The sequence below is a fragment of the Sarcophilus harrisii genome, chromosome 2 (genome assembly GCF_902635505.1).
Source record: "Sarcophilus harrisii chromosome 2, mSarHar1.11, whole genome shotgun sequence".
NCBI lineage: Eukaryota > Metazoa > Chordata > Mammalia > Dasyuromorphia > Dasyuridae > Sarcophilus > Sarcophilus harrisii.
The window spans coordinates 518,880,603-518,901,260 of NC_045427.1; the positions used below are offsets into that span (position 1 = coordinate 518,880,603).

The 20,658-nt window shown below is 40.5% G+C and overlaps 1 protein-coding gene across 1 annotated transcript in view; it reads right to left on the reverse strand.

Annotated features, from left to right (window-relative positions):
• Nucleotides 1-20,658, reverse strand: part of SMAD6 (SMAD family member 6) — a 105,023-nt gene that overhangs the window by 66,758 nt on the left and 17,607 nt on the right. The window lies entirely within an intron of this gene.

Sequence of the window (20,658 nt, forward strand, 5' to 3'; positions counted from 1 at the left end):
ACCCACTATTTTAGATGAAAATATCTGGCTACTCTCAGACTCCAACTGAAGTCTAAGGGCCTTCCTCACTTTATTCTTAGACACCAAGAAACAAGACTCACTGATAGGGAGGTGAGCCCCAGAGCTGAGTCCCACAGAAAGGTGCAACTTCCCTTGCAATCCTGCAATATAACAGTCTGCTTCCTACTGAACTTCTAAGTCTGGTGTTCAAAGTCTTCCACAATCTCTTCCAAACGTGTCTCTGTAGTAGTAGTAATAGTAATAATGATGATGATGATGATGATGATGACGACGATAATGACAGCTAGCATTTATGCAGTGATGATTTAAAGTAAGTATTTATTAAGTTCTTCTCAGAGCCAGGTACTGTGCTAAGCACTTTACAAACATCTGATTTGATCCTCACAACAACCATGGGAAGCAGGTGTAATTATTATCCTCATTTTACAGATAAGAGAACTGAAGCAGAGATAGATTAAATGACATAGATCCAGTTTCACAGCCAGCTAATAAACAGTTAAAGGCCAAATTTGAACTCAGATTCTCCTGACTTCCAAGTCCAACAATATCCACTACACCACAAAACTGTACCCCACATAAGGATGCCCTTCGAGAATTCAGAATTATTGATCAGGGCAGAGTATGTGGTGACATGGTGGGAACTGCACCAATGCGGCATGCAAAACTGCCAAAATGTCCCATCCAGCAAACAGCTGTCAAGACACAATCTTGGGGGCTAGAATTATATGTCAGAAACACCCTAGCTTTCACAAACTAACAGATGACAACATCTCACACTGCAAATACAGACCTTAAAATATCTGAAAACTTCCCCAATGAAGCTGTATTGAAGCCACAGCATCATCACAGTCTCAAAACAATGGCCATAATTACCTGGAGACAACACTGATCCAAAAATTTAAGAAAAATCTTATAAAATAAATGTCACCATACCAAATGCTCTTAAATATCCAAGCTATGTGAATGAAAAACTTTTGAAATGCAGACACCTTTCAGAAGAAGTCAAAATTACATGAGAAAAAGATGGGATATATATCCCATCCCTATTATACTATTTGCTGCTAAAACATTCCCAAAGATGCTCAAAGAGCCTACAACAGATAAGCTTATATTCCCATCTTCTTATTTGATTATGAAAAGCAGTTATACCATATGTGAAAGGCCATAGAACATTAAATATAAAAGCATTAAATATATACAACATATTTATATATGTTATAGATCATGTACAATATATATAATCTAACATAATATATAATAAATATAAAAACATCAAATATAAAAGAATAGGCTAGCAATTGTCCCAAGACTATTTCTTTGTGAATATAAATTTCTTTGTGAAAATAAAGTTGAGACCAGGATAAAAAACAGTATCATGTATATATCATTTATCATTCAATCCTCATGGGGGATTTGCTATCATCATTCCCGTTTAACAGATGAGGAAACTGAGGCTCACAAAGTTCAATGGCTTGCCCAAGTTTATATAAAGCTCATGACAGAGATGGCATTTGAGCCCTCTTGTCTTCAAGTCTAGTACTCTCCATTACATTCAATCTGCTAATAATGACTGCTTACTTAATTATAAATTAATTAACAGACCACCTTAGCATTTCATCCATCCAAAATAGGATTTATTTTATCATTCCATGCTCGATACAAGGCTCCTAGGTATTAAGCCAGGCAGAAAATAGTTAAAAAGATATTAGGTACAAATTGTAAGGAGGGTAGCAGTAAGAATTTGGAGACTTGTAGAAATAAAATTATGGAAATATCCGGGTGCTTGGAAAAGAGAGGAAAATTTGGGAGAAATTGGTTGGACCTTAAATACTCTACTAGATGTGAATATATATATATATATAGGCTTATTAAGCAGCAGAGATGCCCCAATCTCGCCCTACACATCTGCAAATCCTGGCTTTGAATGAGCCAGATTAAGATCAGGCCTTTGGAAACACCTAAGGGCTCTGGAAGTCTTCCCCAACTACAGCAGTCAATCTGCCTGGCAGGCAGGTAGGTAGGTAGGCAGGCAGGCAGGTGAATGGGTGGGTAAGCAGACAGACAGACTGACTGACACTGAGCAGCAAGGGGAAGTGAATGAGGTAAGACAGTAATAACAAGGCATTCTTCTTCTTCTGTCCTTTCTCTTTCTTACATACCCATAAAACAGAAGCAGAGTCAGAGGTGTCTCTATCCATTCCTCCTGGCCTTTTCCTCCTCCTCCCAGCTGGAGGAGAAGACTCTTCCAAGGCTTGTCAATCACTCTACTAGTGTTTATTAAGGGCCTACTATGTGCCAGACACTGTGCTAAGCTCTGAGGGATCTAAGAAAGACAAAAGGAAATCCCTGTTCTTTAGGAATTCATAATCCTAGTGGGAGATAACATGAAATGACAAACAACATACTAGATAATTTGGAGAAAAGTGTATGTAGATGATTCGGGGCAAAAGCCGATTTTAAGAAAGACATTCGTGGTTTGTTCCCCTTAATTGTTTTAAACTAGAATCATCATATATATTCAGCTGGTCCACTCCAGAATGCAAATGAGGAAAAATTAGCAAAATAAATGAAAATTGAGTAGAATATAGATAATATTAACAGGTGGTTTTCTAAGTCAATAAATATGTAGCCTTTGAGTATCCTGATGCATGATTTAATGGGCCCCGTTTCTATCTGAGTTTGACACTATTTAAAACATCTGATAGGCCTTTCTTCTCTCATTTCTTTCTGGGAGTTTGAAGGCAATTATGCAGGTGATGCGAGCTTGTGTTATACACCCCAGGGGTATGTAGATTTTAAAGTCAGAAGGAATCTCAGAAATCACTCTGTGCTCATTTTACAGATGGGCAAACTGAGGCCCAGAGAACTGAAGTGGTTTTTTTGAGTGTATACTAACAGAGTAACACCTAAATTCACATTCTATGATCCCAAATGTTGTGCTTGAGCTTCTGAAAAAACCTGAATAGGTACGGCTAGTAGCCAACTGGCTAAGAATCCAACATTTTAATATCCATTATCTCCTGTCTCTTTACTTTAGAAAGTATTTTCCAGTATCCTTCAATAACCCAAGAGAGCTAACTGATATCACTCATCAATGTTTAGAAGCAAGAAAAATAGAAAATAAAGAAAGGGGAAGAATACAGGAGGAAACCTATTTCATAACAGAGCCCTGGGACTTCTTGGTATGAGAAAGATCTGGATTTTAATCCTGCCTTTGACATTTACAAGCTTGATCTCTCTGATCTTCAGTTTCCTTATCTATAAAACAGAAATACTTATGCCAACTGTAGTACTGACCTCTCCAGTGTGTTCTGAGGCACAAATAAAATAACATGATCAGTTGTACCAAAAGTCTTAGTGCAGCAGAGGCTCTCTGCAAGTGTGAAAGCACCAGGCCGATGAGGGTGATCATTCCTAAGACCCTGAACTTGGGGGAGTCCCCCTAACGCACCCTGACACAAACATGCATTCCTCCACGCACCCCCATCACGGGGCCCTTTTTGCTGGATATTAACCACGGCTGCCTCTGCTCCAAGCACCCTGAATGTGTAACAGCCAAGATCTCTCAGCTGCCGCTTCCTGAACCAAGGGGACAAGAAGTGTGACCACTATTAAACGCTGATGGTGATCGGTAACTGGTCTGACTTGGCGCGGCCCACATCATCTGCTGGTGGGGTCAACAGGAGGCCTGGGCCTTCCTACAACTCCTGCCCTGCCTCGGGGTTCAAAGTCCACCCCAGAGTGTCAGCCTCCGGGCTCCCCAAGCAGGAGAGATGTGGAAGCCCCCGCTCTGGCACCTGCGCCTTCCTCCACGTTAAATACTACAGGGCCCAGTGTCTCCCCAGGCTCTTCAGCATGACCCCCTCGCCCTGAGGTTGGTGCTGACCCATCCCCCAGAACATCCTGAGAGATTAAAATTAGTTAGAGTCCCATCACACAGCTTCTCTAGCTCGCCTTTTAAAGATTAATTAGTTGTTTGAGCAGTGATTCACCTTGTAGTCTGGGAGGGTGGCTTTGATGTCTGCTCCAGACACGGTTACTTTGTTTTTATTAACACAGAGACTTTTAAGATGGGCCGAGGGGGGCCTGGCCGCCGCTGCCCAGCATTCTCTGGCCCCGTGGTTTTGCTCCGTCTGGCTCACCAGGTCTAATTTAAAGCTTTACTGGAGTGCTGTGGGTCTCTGGGGCAGGGGAGGCTGGGGGAACGTCCTACGAATATCGAGAATTATTTTCAAAAAGTAAACTGGAAAATAGATGTGTGCTCGCTTCCCTTTGGCAGGCAAAGGCTATAGAGGGAAAATGTTTAATATAAAAACATCTGACAAAGTACCTTCAGGATGTATTTTCTGCATCAAGGAAGTAGCTCTTGGCAACAGACTCTCGAACTTGACAAGAAAACTTTCTAGCGAAGCCCTGATTGTTATAGACTGCTCTGAGCAGAGCATGCCAGAAAATCTGAAGTCGGAATGGGAGAGAAGGAAAGGAGCAAGGCAAGTCCGCAGGGACAGATGTTTATGATTAGGCTGGATGCAACCAACTGCATCTTCTGAAATTTCGGGGATCCTAACAAACAAACACACACCGCCGTCCTTGATAACTCATGCAGCAAGCTGGCGAGGAATGATGGGGATCCAGACAGATAAGTCGCTAGTCTCTCCCAACACAGAATGAAGTAAACGCCAGCAGAAACAGCATCAGGCAGCTCTCTGCAATTAGGATAGAAAGCTCCAATCTTACACTGGGAAGGAGCTCTTCAGCTTTATCACTGCAGCCTTCACTTTTCAGATGGGCAGGGACACCCATCTCCTAGTCCCCAGTTTCCATCCCTTCCTTTCCCTTGCAAATATTTGTGTCTGTCTGGTGAGTTAATGGTGTGCCATAAACCATATCCTCAATATTGTGTGCTTTATCCCATGGGTGAGGGGATGGAGACAGAAAGACACAGACAGAGAGGAGACAGAGAAACACAGAGACACAGAGAGGAGCAGACAGAGAAACAGACACAGACAGAGATGAAAGGGGAGACAGAGAAGAGACACAGAGACAGAGAGAAAGAAACACACAGACAGACAGAGAGGAGAGACAGAGAAACAGACAAAGAAACACTGTGACACACAGAGAGGAGCAGGCAGAGAAACACAAAACACATACAGAGACAGAGATGAAAAGGGGAGACAGAGAGAGAAGAGACACAGAGACAGAGAAACAGACAGAGAAACACTGTGACACACAGAGAGGAGCAGGCAGAGAAACACAAACACATACAGAGACAGAGATGAAAAGGGGAGACAGAGAGAGAAGAGACACAGAAACAGAGAAACACTGTGACACACAAAGAGGAGCAGGCAGAGAAACACAAACACATACAGAGACAGAGATGAAAAGGGGAGACAGAGAGAGAAGAGACACAGAAACAGAGAAACACTGTGACACACAGAGAGGAGCAGGCAGAGAAACACAAACACATACAGAGACAGAGATGAAAAGGGGAGACAGAGAAACAGACAGAGAAACACTGTGACACACAGAGAGGAGCAGGCAGAGAAACACAAACACATACAGAGACAGAGATGAAAAGGGGAGACAGAGAGAGAAGAGACACAGAAACAGAGAAACACAAACACATACAGAGACAGAGATGAAAAGGGGAGACAGAGAGAGAAGAGACACAGAACAGAGAAACACTGTGACACACAGAGAGGAGCAGGCAAAGAAACACAAACATATACAGAGACAGAGATGAAAAGGGGAGACAGAGAAGAAGAGAGACACAGAGAAAGAGAGAAAGACAGAGAAACAGACAAACACTGTGACACAGAGAGGAGCAGGAAGAGAAACACAGACACAGACACAGACAGAGCCGAAAAGGGTAGACAGAGAAGAGACACAGAGACAGAGAGAAAGACACAGACAGACAGATAGAGAGAAGAGACAGAAAAGCAGAAACAGAGACAGAAATACAGAGACATACAGAGACACAGAGATAGGAGAAACAGACATAGAGGAGAGACTGAGACAGAGAGACCGAGACAAAAAGGAGAGGAGAAATAGAAAGAGAGCAGACAGAGACAGAGAGAAATGGAGAAAGATTTGGGAAGATGGAAGGAATCAGGAATGACTCCAGAAGTCATTCCTTTGGAAAATGAGCTTCCCTCCAGTATCTGAGATGGAAACCTGAGAGTCAAGTTTATATCTGGATTTTTTTTAAAAAAGGGTTTGGTTCTTACTAGATCCTTTCAGAAAAGAGAAAGTGAGTCCCACTGCATCCTCTCAAGAGGCAACCACCTATAACACCTTCCCATCCTGTTCTAAACTCAGTCACCTTTCTGAAATCAAAGGGCCAGGATCAGCACCACCATAACAACAACTCACATTCACTGTGTGGCTACTACCTGCTAGGCAATTATCGTGTTATTCATTTGTCAACAGATTCATTTGTCAACAGTACTGCAAACTCTCATATTCTGGGCCTTAGTGAAAACTGGAAGAAGACTTAAACCAAATGATCTCTGAGGTCCTTTCCAAATCTAAGAGTCTATGGAACCTATTTAAATCTGCAAAGACTTGGCATAAAATCGAAAATCACTAGACCTAAAAGGGACCCTGGAACTTATACAGTCCAGTTAAAAAAAACTAGGGGGCATAGAAAGATGGAAATTTGTAAAGTGAGTAAACTCAAAGGGTAATCAGTGCAGGATGGATGGTGTCCTTGACAAGGCTATAATGCAGAACCCAATCAGGAATTAGGAACAAAGAAATGTCTCATAAAAACATGGTGGCTGACATCTACTAGTCATCCTGCCATCTAGGGGAGGGGGTGGGGGGAAGGAGGGGAAAAATTGGAACAAAAGGTTTGGTAATTGTCAATGCTGTAAAATTACCCATACATGTAACCTGTAAATAAAAAGCTATTAAAAATGGGGGCTGATCACATAGAGAGAGATAACCAGTGGACAGTAGGCAGCCCACGTGTTTCATTGAGTATCCTCAGAATATCAAGAGAAATTAAGGAAGGATACTAGCACACCTGGTAAATTCCTTCTGGTGAACTCTTGGGAGGGCATGGACATCTTACATTCACGGGATCCTTGGAAGAGAAGGATGGGGATGGGGCTACTCCATAGAGGCTGTCATGGAAGGGTTGATAAGTTATTAACACAGGGAACATTCATATGGATCCTATTTCAAGAATCATATCTATAGAGGTAAATTATCTCTAAGCTTCATTCTTTTTAGCTATATTTCTGTACATCTATCTCTAACTTTCCCTCTGTCTCTTTCTAGAACTGTGGGAGCCTCTCTCACCTGCAGAGGGTTTACTAATGCACCAACTAAGAAATGTTAAAAATGTTACTTAAGAATCCCCAAGGCCCAACATTGTGTCTTACAAATAATGGATACCACACACCTGTCAGATTGGCTAAGATGACAGGAAAAGACAAGAACATATGTTGGAGGGTAAGTGGAAAAACTGGGACACTGATACATTGTTTGTGGAATTGTGAATACATCCAACCATTCTGGAGAGCAGTTTGGAACTATGCCCAAAGGGCTATCAAACTGTGCATACCCTTTGATCCAGCAGTGTTTCTACTGGGCTTATATCCCAAAGAGATACTAAAGGAGGGAAAGGGACCCACATGTGCAAGAATGTTTGTGTCCTCTTTGTAGTGGCCAGAAACAGAAACTGAGTAAATGCCCACAATTGGAGAATGGCTAAATTGTGGTAGATGGATGTTATGGAATATTATTGTTCTGTAAGAAAGGACCAGCAGGATGATTTCAGAAAGACCTGGACAGACTTGCATGAACTGATGGTGAGTGAAATGAGTAGGGCCAGGAGATTATTATATACAGCAACCACAAGATTATGCAACAATCAGGTCTGATGGATGTGATTCTTTCCAACAATTAGATGCACAATGATTCTGTGATGAAGAGAACCATCTACACCCAGAGAGAGGACTGTGAGGACTGAATGTGGATCAAAGGACAACTTTCTCACTTTTTTTGTTGTTGTCTGCTCGCATTTTATTTTCTTACTCATTTACTCTATTTTTTTATCTGATTTTTCTTGTGCAGCAAGAGAATTATATAAATATGTTCATATATATTGGATTTCACATATTTTAACATATATTGTATTGCTTGCCATGGGGGAGGGGGGAGAAAATCTGAAACACAAGGCTATGAAAGGATCAATGTTGTCAAATTGTTCATGCATATGTTTTGAAAATAAAAAAAAACTTTATAAAAAAACAAACAATGGGTACTTGATAAATGCTTTTTTGAATGGGGAGACAAAAAAGGAACAGCCAAGCATGTGATCTCTATCCATTTCTCTCTCCCTTCACCCCACACCCTTTCATTTCCAAAGATATCCATCTCTGATTTGGAGTTTCCAAGTAGTCTGGATTAAGAAATATGTAAGACTGTAACCTATTTAACATGTATAGGACTGCTTGCCATCTGGGGGAAGGGGTAGAGGGAGAGAGGGGAAAAATCGGAACAGAAGTGAGTGCAAGGGATAATGTTGTAAAAAATTACCCTGGCATGGGTTCTGTCAATAAAAAGTTACTTAATTAAAAAAATAAATAAATAAATAAATTTATTAAAAAAAAAAAAAAAAAGGAAAGAAATAGGCAAAGAAAAAAAGAAAAAGAAAAAAAAAAGAAATATGTAAGAAGCAGGCATAAGAATGCAAGCCATGTTTCAAGTGACACAATGCTCCTTATCAAGCACAAGACCCCCCAACAGACAACCTCCCTCATTCAGCACTGATGCTACTATAACACTCCAAGGAACATGCACAAGACATGCATAAAGACCCAAGGTGACTTTAGGGTTCCTAAGTCTTCCTACCCTTCAGAATGAAAGAGCATTGGGCTTAAAATCCAGAGAACTGAGAGCTAACACTGGCTCTATCACCAAAGAAACTGCCATAACCAAGTTTTAGCTTCTTATCTATAAAATGGGAGGGAAGGGGGGCTTTAGACTAAATGACCTCTAAGGACCTTTCCAGCACTGACATTCTGGACCTAAGATGGCAGACTCTCTGCTGTTGGCAACATCGGGGGACTCCTGCCTTGGGGTTACTCTCAGGAAAGGCTCATCTGCTGAGCCCAACTGGAGCCCCTGGTGGTTGTCCGCCATTCAGGACACACCTCCCTCCCCTAACCTTCACCGTGCCCCTGGGTCCCCTATTGCTCCAAGTCAGAATGCTCTAGGAGCACAGAAAATCAATGGTGACGGCCAAGTTAAGATGGTGCCACAATTCTAACAGCCTTGGGATGGAAAATGTCAATCACACCCAGAGAGTGAACTATAGAGATTGAAGAATAATATTTTCATCTTTTTGTTTGTTTGTTTTCTTTCTCATGTTTTTTTTTCTTTTGGTTTGATTTTTCTTGCACAACATGACAAATATGGAGATATGTTTAAAAGGACTGCATACATTTAACCTATATCAGGTTGCTTACTGTCTTGGAGAGGAAGAAGTTGAGGAAGAGAGGGAGAAAAATTTGGAACACAGAGTTTTACAAAAATGAATGTTGAAAACTATCTTTACATGTAATTGGAAAAATAAAATACTACTGAGGGGGGAAAAAAGGAAGCTGTATCACCAGAAAAAGAACATGAGAGTACTGAGCACTAAGAGCAAAGATCAGCCAACTCCAGCCTGACACTGGCCAAGTGAAGAATGGTTGTTACATTTTTAAACAGGGCAAAACTTTATTAGTGGCTTAGTGGCTGTCTTAAAGCTAAAAGAGACAAAAATCACTCAATCCAATCCTTTCATTTCATAAATTTGGAAATAGAAACTAAGGGAAGAAATTGCTTGACTAAGGCCATTCATTGAATAAGGCAGCTAATAATCACAACAGTAATAATACAGTAATAATAATCATTACAATAACAGCATTTATGCTTTGAGGTTTACAAAGTGCTTTACACAACAACATTGGGAGGTAGGTACTATTATTATCCTCATTTTCCAGATAAAGCCACCGAGGCACAGAGAGGTTATATAACTTGCCAGGGTCATACAGCTAGTGTCCAAAGCAGGATCTGAACTCAAGTCTTCTTGCCTCTAAGTCTTCTGACCCAACCTAAAGTCATCATCTTTTCATTCCTCAACACTGCTTTGTCAGCTTCCTATAAGTTTAGACAGAAGCCCAAGAGAAAAGGAGTCCCATGGAATTGTGGAAGCTTACTGGATGAGGAAGTACGACAGTTAAGGTACTGGCCACAGAGAATCTTGGAGGCCATCTGATCCAACTCCCTCAGATTAGAGATGAGAAAGCTGAGGTGCAAAAAAAGATTAAGCGATTTGCCTCAAAAGGCCCAGGCAAATAAATGGAAGAAGTAGAACTGGAAATCAGTTCTTCTGTCCCTAAGTCTAGCACTATTTCCATTATCCCACAAAGGAGGCAGCAAGAACTGGCTCATCATTAGAACCAAGTATTTCAAATAAGAGATCATGCTTGAATGAATAAACACTTACAAAATGGTCCTATCAATAGAAAAACAAGTACACCTTTTAATAATTTTCCCCCTGTGCTTCACACCTTGCCTTCTCAGAAACAGGGGGTGCTTCCTCTGAGCCCTCACCTGACTGCAGAGACCCCTCTCCAATTACAAAGGCTGGCAGCCTATGGCCATGCATGCCCTTACAGGGAATGAAATTCCACAAGTGTTAATCCTTCCTCCATATTGCTGTGACTCACTCACCCTGTCCCCCAAGGTGAGTAGAAGATGCTCATCCCTGGGGGACATCAGGAAAACAGAACCACCAAATCTGAAGTATTCACCTTCACAAATGAAACAAGTTCCAAAAGGGAATGAGATGAATGGTGAAGCAGCAAGTTGAGTTCCCCATTACACATCATGAGAGGTATTTGAACAAAAGCTGGCTAAGGAACACCATAGAGCAGATTCACCCATTGGGAAATGAGCTAGTTTGACCCAACCTAAAGTCATCCATCATCTTTTCATTCCTCAACACTGCTTTGTCAACTTCCTATAAGCTTGAAAGTTATAGGAACTTAATATGGAGGTTTGGAATATATGAGTTTGGAATCTAGAATCCTGGAATAATAAAATCACAGATTCAAAGAATTCTGAATGGATAGATTGCATTGCTCAGCTAACTTAAACCAAACCCAAACCATGAATCAACAGCATCAGTTCAATAGCGAACAAAATCAAGGAGTAAATTAGCAATCGCCTAGCCAAGTTTTTTCATTCCTATATTAATATAGGACATTTCTGAGTGTCATAATTTTTTTATATTATAGTAAATAAATGAGTGAAACACTGATTTTAAATGTACAACTTATTTTCTACTTCATTACTGAGGTCATTATTTCTCTCCTGAGACCCTTCATTTGAAGGTGGTTGAACTCTGCTCTAACCAGTAACTGAGAATCTACATTCTGGATCTCTAAGGAAAAATTTTTCAAAGGGCAAACCTCATCACCCATCCCTGTCTCTAGCACACTGTGTTTTCTAGAGAAACCCTGCGTTTGGGGAAATCAGAGAAGGAAAGAATGTCTGGGGGCTGTTTGGATGGCCCCATTACACCCTTAATTCAAAATGTCTTTTTCTAGGCCCATGAAATCTGAATGAATAAGGTTCTACTTTGTGGGATACTGGCTCTGTGAAAAATCTAATGAAACCCTGGACAAAGAAGGCCAACCGAAAACAAAGGCACCAATAGCATGAAGTCCCATTTCCATCCATTTGCAGCATCTGCTAGCTGGTTCATTAGAAGCCTTTCCCCCAGTGAGCCCAGCAAAGTCTGCATTCCAAGATCATGGAGATAACCTTTGCCTCTCCCTCTCTCCTCACCAACCCCCTACCCCCATCTCTTCGTTCCTGGCCTTTCTAACTTCCTAGCTACAGAAACACCAACTAAACTAGCAATGTGTGAAGAATGGATCTCTTTGTTAGCCAGGAATTCCAATTTTGTGGTTTTAAGAAGGGAAAGTTTTTTTTTTCCTCCTTGATCAAAGCAAAAGCAAAAAAATAGCAGAAGCTGCTGCAAGATCCAAAATTTCGTCTTATTTTTGGAACAGGAGACAATTTTTCACATACACAGGAGGAGAGGAGACAGTGAAGCCCACATTTTATGTCCTGTATCTGCCACACTATCAGGGGAGATTAGGCCCCAGATCAAAAGTGGAAATAGGAAAGCCAGCATAGGCCCCATCAAAGAATTCTAACTTGGCCCAGGAACTCAGGGTCCACCCCTTATCTGAGGTAACTCCTGTGGGAACTCCGCCTAGATCTTTAACTCTGAATATTAGAGAAATATTTAAAGGACTCAGCTCTATTTCTGAAAGAGGTTGCAAGGAGAAAAAGCTTTTTTCAGTCTACATTTAATCACCTATTGTCACTCTATACTCCAAGCTCAAATTTCTCTTTCTGTCTCAGTCTGCCTCCATTGGTGTGTGTGTGTATAGATAGATAGATAGACAGACAAGCAATTTTAAAAAATCAGTTTCTCCTAAGGAAACTCAACCAAAAGATCTCCTTTCATCAGGCCACTATGAGGAGCCAAACAGACTCCCCTGGCCAGAAAAAAAGGTCTTTCTCAATCTGATCCTCCCCCACTCCTCCATCAATGGATACACACCCACCCTTTCCTTAAATAAGAATTAACAAGCATTAATAAAGTTGTGCAGACCTCAGGGAAACTGTTTGAGCCACCTTGCCCTACCAATTTTATTACCATTTGCCAACTGATCCTAGCTCAGTCTATAATCGACTTCGCTCCTATCACTGCTCTCCCTCCCTTTGGCAGACAGGGACAACCAGAGTACCCCACCAGAAGAGCAGCACTCCCCTTCAGAAGAAAAATGGATTCAGGGAGTCTCTCAAGGTCCTAATTATCATCTCTAAATCTAACACCCCAAATAGTTTATTGACCAAGTATGCTTAAGTCTACATAGTCTGGGGTGTCCCTGCAGGTACTGAACATCAGGAAGACTTGCCCCTTCCCCAACACCGCTGTAATTATCCATTTCTCCTCCTCTCTCACCCATCCCACCCCAAGGTCTGCAACTGTGTTCTACTCCTAAGCATTCCGCAACTCCTAACAAGGGTGTGAAGAACAGAAGTTCTCCCTACTCTGTGAGGGACGGCCTGAACTGCTAAATAGGACAAAATCTGTTACCTTGCAGATTTAGTGAAGGGAGGGTGGGGATGGAGGGATCAAGCTTTATTCACAGCTTCTATGTGCTGAGCACTTTACAAATATCCTCTCATTTGATCTTCACAACAAGCATCTTGGGAAGTAGGTACTGCTTTTATACTCATTTTATAGTTGAGGAAACTGAGGCACCAAGGTTGAATATGTGAAAGCAGATTTTCATGATGACAGCAGTCATTGGTACTTTCTTTCCCCAGCCTAAGAATGCTGATATCACACCTTTGATATTAGCTCTTAAACCTTGGCTATCACTTCAGTTTCTTGGGCCTCAGGTTTCTCAACTGTAAAATTTTAGGAGGGGACACAATAACCTTTAAGACCTGTTCTAGCTCTAAATTTATAATCATATGATCTATGCCTGTATGATCTTTGTGACAAGAGTTTTGTTTTTCTTTTCTTTTTCTGGTGGGAGAGGGGGAAGGAGTGAAGTAAGGAAAGAAAATGAATGTTTGTTAAATTTTAAAAGATGCATAACAAAAAAGTATTTTTAAAAGCAAAATACTGCCAATATAGGATAACCCAAGGGCTATTTAAAAAAAATCTGGATAAGAATGAGCACCAAGGAAGTGGCCCAGACAATAGGGTACCTCACAAAGAGTCTTATACACAGAATAGGGACTCACTGTTTTACTTGCAGGAAAAGAGATAGAGTGCTCTGGGAAAACAGTGAAGGTATGGTTGGGGTTTATATAAGCTTTAAAAGATAAAATACTTTGGAAATACTTGTCTAGAAATGGAATGGACTGCTTTGCATATAAGTGATAGTATAGCTCTAATCATTAGAAAGTGAAAATCTGACTTCTTGTAACTTCCATCTACATTATCCTTTGGAACTACATTTGTTCTGAGTAATCCTGCTATACTGGTTTTCTGTATGAATAATCCCAACCCTTTCCCTTTTTCCTTAAAGACCCAATTGCATTCCCATTCCCCATTAAATGATAGAGGTGATCCGATACAACATACCTATAAAACTTATTCTGCAAAACTTACAAACAGAATCACCCAATTTCTCCTTTTTCTCTTCTTTTCCAGAAGCATTCCCCATTCCTTGCTAAGGCCCAAATCTTAGCTCTGCCACTCATTACCCGAATCACATTTTCTTTCCTTCTTCCTCCCTCTTTCTCTCCTCACATCTGTCTGTAATCATAAGGTGATCACCCCCAATACTTAAAAAATTCTCTTAACCTTTTAATCTATTTTGCTATTGTCCCATATCTTTCCTCCCCTTCCTTCATTCACAAGCTCCTTAAAAGAACTCTTAATCCTGTAACCTCTACTTCTTTAGCACTCACTTGCCATCTGTTCTCTCAAAGGTCATAGAACATCTCCTAATTGACTAATTCAATGCCCTTTAAAAAAAAAATCTCATCCTGCTGGGCCTTCCCAAAGCATCTGACATCACTATCCACCCACTCCTTCTGGATGCTCTTCCCTCCTGTGGCTTCTAACACACATACTCTCCTGGTTCCTTCCTTCCCTTCTCATTGCTCCTCCTGTGACTCCTCAACCTTTCCCCAACCCCTTCAAGTTCCTCAAGCCCTTCCCAACATTCTGATCTTGTTTCTCTTCTCTTTCCCTTCATCAATTCCCCATGGCTTCAACTCCTAATGATGATAATTGACTCCTAAATTGTTAACTTAGAGACAGAAATCTGTCCCCCAAGCTGTAGACCCAGAATGGTACATTCTCAGCTCTACTACTTATCACCTGCATATTTAGTCTCTTTAGGCCTCAGTTTCCTCATCTGACAATGAAAAGCTTGGATTAAGAGACATCTCAGGTGCTTTTCTAGAATTAAATCTATGCTATTAGGAAAAGACTTCCCACAGGCACCTCAAACTCAACTTTAGTATCTTTCTCCAAGAACTTGTCTTTGACTTCTAATTTCACTAACTGTATTCTCTGGGTGACACTACTGTTCATCCCATGTTTGCAGCCATGGAATTGTTTTTGATTCTTTTCTCTCCTCTCACACCAATCTGTTACCAAGTTTCATTAATCACTCGTTCATAAAAGGAATCGGTAAACAATTTATCAAGTAAATATGATCTAACTCTCCATTCAACCAGCACACACTGTCTTTCACATTCTGCTCCCTCTATTCCTACTGCTATCCTTAGAATGAGTCTGTACCACTTGCCTGGAGTCTTCTGAAAGTGTCATAAGTCGTCCCATCTACAATTTATCTTCATACTAACTACTACCATCTTCCTAGATACTGAAAGACAATCTAAGATTTATTGAACTTCTACTGAACAAGGCATTATGTTAGGAATACAAAGGCCAAAAAAAGAAAAATTCCTCTCTTCTCAAGTTTACATTACTAAAAGGAAGATAAAGTTTACATTACTAAGAGGAAAAATGTATAAAGCATAGTGAAGTAATACAAAACAATGCCAAAAGGAAGAAAATATTAACAAGTTGTGTATGACTAAGGAGTAAGATCAGCAAAAGATTTCATATAGAAAGTAACTACTGAACTGATGCTATCTGCATATAAAGAACTGATAAATAGAAATATGCATAGAATGATTTTGCAATTCTATGATTCATATATCATTCTATACATAATTATTTATCAAGATAATGATTTTCCGGGAGATTCTGAAAAGGGACTGGTGAAAGGCAGGAATACAGATTGACAGGGAGAAGGGAAGGGCAGGGCCAACTGAAGGATTTTGTGTTTTTTTTTTTTTTTTTTTTTTAAGAATTGGGGAATTAGGGTACATTTACTGGTAATGGGGTTGGAATCAGCAGGCAACGGAGGCTGAAGATTAGAAAAAGAGAAAGAATAACTGAGGGGACACATTTAGATGATTGAGATGGGACATCAAAAGCACAGAGTTGGCTCCATGTAAGTAGAAGGGCTACTATTTCATTAGAAATTAGAGCAAAAGAAGAGAGAATAGAGGAAATTTTAAGTTAAGATTTTAACACAGGATATTTTGAGGTCTGACCAAAAGGAGGAGAAACTTGCAATGGATCAAATTTTCTCCATCATCTAAAGCAGGGGTCCTCAAACTTTTTAAATAGGGGGCCAGTTCATTGTCCCTCAGACAGTTGGAGGGTCGGACTATAGTAAAAACAAAAACTTTGTTTTGTGAGCCTTTAAATAAAGAAACTTCATAGCCCTGGGTGAGGGGGATAATCGTCCTCAGCTGTCACATCTGGGCCGCGGGCTGTACTTTGAGGACCCCTGATCTAGAGTCTCCTCTGATGGTAGGTTTCAAAAAGGTGATGCTTTAAGGAGAGAGAAGGTTTGTAGTCCCTGCTATAGAGAATGTGACAGAATCCGACAGGGAAGAATAAAAGGAAATCTCAATTGAGATCAGATAACATAAATCTGTAGTTAACCTAGTCATTGGTATTTTACCACACTTGAGGAAAAGAATAATTGGATTGCAGGGACATCTCAGATGCCTTGACTAGCAAAGAGGTAAAGAAGCTAGAAATTCAGAGTAGTTAATGATGTTCAGTTCAACTGATCAACAGCAGAGTCAAGACTATGAAGGTAAGGTTGGTAGCTCATGTAGGGGTGATCAAGGAGGAAGACTGAGGCAGCAAATATGAAGGAGCAAAGCAAATGGAGTATGTTATTGAGTATGGGAAGTTATGACCCAAGAAATGAATTATAAGTCTTGGGGAAATCTAATCAAGTCATTTCAAAGACTCAAAACTCTTCAACAGCTCCCACACATCTATCAAGTAAAATTCAAATTTAGTATTCAAGGTCTTCCACAATCTGGCACTACTCTATTTTTTAACCTTTTCTCTGAACCTAGAATTCCACTCCCTTTGAGTGGAAATGGGATTTGCAAGGTCAAGGGCAAAATGATTTTTGTAATAGTACTGAGATGGTTTTATTTCTAATAACAGGCAAAATTGAAATTTTCAAAAGCTCTTCAGAGTATCCTCAATAATTAATAGGGTAAAAGAGTCCCAAGATCCAGACATAGGTACTAAATGAATCTTCGCTGACTTGAACTATATGACAATGATGATGATGATTACCAACTTACAAATAAGGATCCTTCAAATATTTAATACTGTGCCTAATCTTTAATAGAATGAGGGTTAAACAGTCAACAATCACTTATTAAAAGCCCACCATGTACCTAGTCACTATGCCAAGTGATAGAGGTACAAATGTAAAGACCTGAACATGTATTCCCCTCGAGAAGCTTACTTTCTAATATAGAAAACCACTAGTAAATTAAAGAATAAATTAAATAAACTAAAGAATAAATACAAAGTGAATAAGCATAAAGTATTTATATGGAAGCAAATCTGGGTATGAGTGCATACAGCCACACCAAACCAAAATGGAATGTGTTCTTAGTCCTTCATTTCTTTTCTGTTTTCTTTTTTTTATTATAGCTTTTTATTTACAATATATATGCATAGGTAATTTTTCATCATTGACAGTTGCAAAACCTTTTGTTCCAATTTTCCCTCCTTCCCCCCACTTCCTCCCCCAGATGACAGGTAGACCAATACATGTTAAGTATGTTAAAGTATATGTTAAATATAATATGTGCATACATGTCCATACAGTTGTTTTGCTGCACAAGAAGAATCAGTCCTTGATTTCTTTCTCCTAAATTCCCATAATAAAGAAAAGTGTTTATTTCCACCATAAATCTGTGTAAAATATGTCCAATGTGTACTGTCATTAAATAACATTAAAGGCCCTGGGCAAACGAGATGAACTGGGGCCTAGAGAGGGAAGCCTTGCGTAATGATGAAACTTGTCAATCAGACCGAGAGATTTAGAAGAGGAAGTTAGCAACCTCTGACATACTTCCATACTAATGACTTTTATACTTCCAGAACAGTGATACATGACAGCAAGGTACAATGGGACTCTCCCCGATTTTGATTAAAAATGTCTCTCCCACCTCAATTAAATAGCATTTTGAGTTAATAAGCTCCTCTTTTCAATGGCATATCTCTACCTACCTCTACAGTCTTACCTCAAACCATTCCCTCTAACATTCCAACCAAATTCTGCTCTATACAACACCATTCCCTTTGCCCAGAAAGTCCCCCTACTCTTCAATTCCCAATTCACATTTCTTCTCCTCCACAACACATTTTCTGGCCATTTCCAAAAAGTGATTTTTCCTTTCTATGAATTTTGTCAAAACCTTGTTCCTTTTTCCTTTATTCACTCAACACTTTCCCTTCAGTATTCTCATTTAACTTTTTATGGGCCAATTTGAGCTCCTTTGTTAGAGACTAAGCTCCTTTAAGAATTTATTTATTAGGACTTTAAGAGTTGAATAAATATCTATCTCTAATCCCTATAAACCTATCAATCATTCACACCTTAGAATAAATTACTCTACTCAAATGACAGCAGGGTTTTCCACTAAGTTTAGCAAATATATTAAGAAATGAAAATTTGGGGGAGAGAGGACAATTTTGGAGCACAGGTCTTTCTGGGATTGAGGGTAAATAAACTGGAAGCATCCCAGACCATTTACAAAGAGGGGACCCCATGGTTTAAGGACAGATATGAGTAACTGAGTAAGAGAAGCATAGAGGTAAAAGAAAGGGACAGAGAAAGAATCAAGAAGAGACTAGAGACAAACTTTCTGATCGCTCTGTGATTTTTCTGAGGACTCGGGAGAGGCAGCCCCCACACTGGGGATCTCGCTAGTCTTTGCCTACAGGATGTCAGTGCTGCTTGCCTTTGACCTGTGGATGTGTCTAAATACTCCCTCAATCCCAAAATGGGCCTTAGCCACACCAACAGGAAAGCTGAGCTCAGACACTGGAGCCTGGCTAAAAATAGCCAGCTCTGTAACTCGTGCCCAAGCCAACGCTGGTGGAGACTACCCTCAGTCAGAAGCCATGTGTGCGGCGGGAAGGCCCATCCCCAGGGCACCAGGGGAGCCCAGCCTGATAACCGGGCCGGGGAGCTGGGGCCCGAGTCACCGGCCAGGGAAGGCAGAGGAAGGGCGAGGGAAGCGACTAAAGCAGAATTCCCAAGTGGTAGCCGGCGTCCCAGGGAGACAGCAGCTCACCCCCCATCACTCAGAGCCGACACACGGTGCCAGAAGGACCTACTTTAGGATTAAAGTGCCAGCTCCGTCAAGGAAACCCTCAAGTACTGGTGGCAAGTGGGCAGAGCTCTGGGCCGGAATCAGGCAGACCTGAGTTTAACAAGTCTGCCTCCATTTTTCAACTATCAAATGGGGACAACTATAGCACTCACCTCCCAGAGGTGTTGTAGAATCAAATGGTATTATTTGTAAAGTGCCTGGCATACAATAGGTTCCATATGAATGCTAGTCGTTTATTACTATTATTTCCTTTATCCTTGGGGATCATGGATTCAGAAACTCAAGACCATTTTTGAAACAGGGAAAAGGCAACATGTATTAGATAGTTCCGTTCATACATTTGCCACCTACAATTAGCTAAAGGCTTTTCCAAGAAGATGATGAGACCCAAGTGTCTGGCAGTTGACCCACTCCTGGAGAGTAAATGACATGACAAACACAAAGACAAACCCTCCCAAGGTGGACGCTCCCTGGTCCTCTGAGGTTGCCTGCTATCTAGAGGACCTGCTTCTCCAAGAGTACTGGTCCAACTTCAGCTCAACCAGTCATGGGGACAATGACAACTGGCCCCTTACACGCTGTCGGAAGTAAGGGGCCATATATTCAGGACCATCTAACAAGGTTACTCTCTCTTTGGGCCTCCAATGTAAATGAGGAGACTAGAAAAAATGACCTTTAAGGTCCCTTTCAGTCTAGAATTAAGATCATATAATCTATCCCCTTATAACAACCCAGAGACTATTTTAGATTATTGTGTGTAAGAGAGAGAGAGAGAGAGAGAGAGAGAGAGAGAGAGAGAAAGAGAGAGAGAGGAAGAGAGAGAGGAAGAGGGAGAGAAAGACACACGGGTTAGCACAAAATCCTTAAAACAAAATTAAGTGCAATTGCATATATTTTAGGATGAATTGGGTAGAAATAAATATTCATAAATAAAAACCTTAATTAAACCAGAAGTGCCTTTCACCAATCTTGATAAAATAAGGAAAAAAAAAAAAAAAAGGATGGGCTGCCTATTTCTTTTTGTAATTGTCCTGCCTATTTTGTAGGTAGAAGAGTTAATGAGCAAGAGAATGCTCTAAAATGCTGAGTCTACAAAATTAAACAATAATTGATTTTTTTTGTATAATTTTTTGGGGAGAAAGAATATCTGGCCTTTAACAAAGAAAAGGATGATGATGAGAGGAAAACAGAGAATCAATGGACAGAAGGAAATGGGGATTTCTTCCAAGCAAGCTGCAGAGCATAGAAGCAAGCATAAGATGAACATCTTCTGTTGACACTTCTCTACTTGGACTTACTATTTCAAGGCTTCAAACCTATCAGCAGATTGATCACAACAGAAAACAAAATCTC